Source organism: Lemur catta, chromosome 5, assembly GCF_020740605.2.
Source record: "Lemur catta isolate mLemCat1 chromosome 5, mLemCat1.pri, whole genome shotgun sequence".
Classification (NCBI taxonomy): Eukaryota; Metazoa; Chordata; class Mammalia; order Primates; family Lemuridae; genus Lemur; species Lemur catta.
In genome coordinates this window covers 20767080-20769868 of record NC_059132.1, presented here as the reverse complement: position 1 = coordinate 20769868, position 2789 = coordinate 20767080, and the positions used below count along the sequence as shown (strand labels likewise).

The window sequence follows — 2789 nt, the reverse complement described above, 5'->3', positions numbered from 1 at the left end:
CCAGCTAATTTTTTAATTTTTTTTGTAGAGTTGCCCAGGTTAGTCTTGAACTCCTGGTCTCAAGTGATCCTCCCACCTTGGCTTCCCAAAGTGCTGGGATTACAGGTGTGAGCCAGTGCACCTGGCCTTCAAATTTTTTTTGCTGATGCTCAAATTGTGCCCAGATTTGGTCAGTGGGACTCCTTCAGGCTGGCTTCTGTGTTTTCTTCGCATGTGTCCAACATGTTTTAAGTACTTCCATACTTTCTGGCACAAGATATTCCAGGCTTATCTTGTATTTTTCCTGCCCCGGCCCTGGAATCAGCCATTTCTCCAAGGGTCTCTGATTCCCCTTAGTGGGAAATGATATTTAGAAATTAAGGTGTTTATAATGAGTTTGTCATTGATAAAGGTAAATTTTATTGTTCTCATGGAGTTTACATTTTGGTAGAAATTAAGAGAGCTTTTAGTGTAGTTCTGTTTTCATTCACTATGCTTGCTATTTGGTGGATACTTTTAACTAGAAATTTAAGTCTTTTGTTCTAAAAGGTAATTTAAAATATAATTTTCAGTTTGCACTTGAATGGGCCTTCTAATTTTCTTATCTTCACTATCTTTTCCATTTCTTTGTGTTTTTTTCCTCTGGTTTCTGAGAGGTATCCTCAATTTTATCTTTCAACCTTGCTGTTTAGATTTTTATTTCTTCTATTATTATTATTATTATTTTTTTTTGAGACAGAGTCTCCCTCTGTTGCCCAGGCTAGAGTGCCATGGCATCAGCCTAGCTCACAGCAACCTCAAACTCCTGGGCTCAAAAGATCCTCCTGCCTTAGCCTCCCAAGTAGCTGGGACTACAGGTACATACCACCATGCCCAGCTAATTTTTCTATTTTTAGTAGACAGGATCTCGCTGTTGCTTAGGCTGGTCTTGAACTCCTGACCTCAAGCAATCCTCTCAACTTGGCCTCCCAGAGTGCTAGGATTACAGGTATGAGCCTACCACATCTGGCCTTCTATTGTTTTAAGTTACCCAGTTTAGGGTGGTTTGTTATAAGCAGTCCCAGGAAACTAATACAATAACCATTACCTGGTTTGGTTATTTCTTTGAAGGCTGAGAAATGGTGATTTTTGAATTCTATCATTTTTTTCTCCATTTATTAGCAGCAATTCCTTTGGATGGAAAAATTTTCTTTCCTTCATCAAGGCTATTTTCATGGCCTTGAAGTTTATTTACCCTAAAGAGGCATAGTATATGCTGACCTTTTTATTTCCTTTTCATTCCCAAATTTCAAAGTAATGAGCTGGGGCTCTAGCAACCTTCAGGGATGTCCAATGAGTTTACTTACTTCCCCTGTTTCCTTTTTACCCACTTTGAATGTATTATGAACTTATAAAGAGAGCTTATTTAAAGAAAAATGTCATTAATAAATTATTCTGGGTTGTTGGGTTTCTCTCAGTTGCAAATGAAATGTACGATTGGTATCTTTCCCTTGAGTAAAATGTATACTAAGAAAAATTATCTTGTTAGGATGTCTAAAAAAATGCCTTCTGGTGCCCCAGTGGGAATCTATCTAAGTTCTAGTAGGGCTGAAGTTGAGTTTGCTTCAGATAATTCTCTGAATACCAGTATAATATTGAGAATAGTTATATTACTGTTTGTTTTCCAGTTTGATAAATCTTATATCTCCTTGGATCTATGGCCATGTTTAAATCTGTGAGAGAATTAAACTTAGATGTACCCTCAACATTTCTTTCTATCACAAAACCATTATGAACTCTGAATAGAATCCCTCTTTTTATGGGGTAGATGAACAATAGCACAAAAAATTGCAGCATAGTAACTAGATGGAGATTTGTGATTACTGTGATCTTGTCTTCAAAAATAAAAATTTGGGTATGAGAGTTAGTGTATTTGATGGAAAAGGACAGATTACTTAAAATTGGAAAGGTCTTGAAAAATCCTATTTTATAGTCTTAGCTGGGTTTCATCTCTGCTCACTAAATTCAAGCTCCTCTAGAAAAAGACTGTGTCTAATTTATCATTATATCCCCTAAACACTCAGTTTAATGTTTTCACAGAATAGATGCTCAATAAATAAATGGATTTAATTAGAACTCAGTGTAATTAAAGTTCCTCAAAAGACCAATATACTCTAGGCAAATTTAGAGCAATGAACAACATGATGTGAGAAGATGGAATGGATCCAATTACCATAAAAAGGATGTGTTAACTGTAGATGAAATGATGTGGAAGTACAATGACAAAGATGCCTACAATATAAAGCAGGTATGTTGTAACATAGTATCCCATTATATAATGAAAATGGTAGGAAATATTTCATTATGAATTTTAAAAAGTTAGAATATTATGTGCATGTGTGCGTGTAATGGGCTTTATTAGTCAGTATGCAATTAAGCAAAAAGAAATCATACAAAATATTTTTTTTTAAAAATTTTATTTTAAAATATGGAATGCTTCACAAATTTGCATGTCATTCTTGGCAGGGGCCATGCTAATCTCTGTATCGTCCTAATTTTGGTATATGTGCTGCCGAAGCGAGCACCAAAATAATTCAACAGAGGGAATTCAATATAGGGAAATGCTTACAAGGTTAGACTGATGCAAGAGCAAGAAGGGAATACGGAAGTATCACAGAGATAGTAACTCCGGGCAGCAGCTAACGTACCTAGGAATCAAACATAGGAGGTCAGCAGCACCTTTGAGGAGGGAGCTGCCCAGCTCTTGCTGGTACCTTTCAAAGGAGCACCACGGGAATGGTTCTGGGAGCACTAAGAGGACATGCAGGCTG

The 2789-nt window shown here is 36.5% G+C and overlaps 1 non-coding gene across 1 annotated transcript; it reads right to left on the bottom strand.

Annotated features, from left to right (window-relative positions):
- Nucleotides 1-2440: 2440 nt before the first annotated feature.
- On the bottom strand, nt 2441-2543 carry LOC123638998. Its single transcript, XR_006735567.1, has one exon. It is a non-coding gene; the product is annotated as a U6 spliceosomal RNA (small nuclear RNA).
- Between the last annotated feature and the right edge of the window lie 246 nt (nt 2544-2789).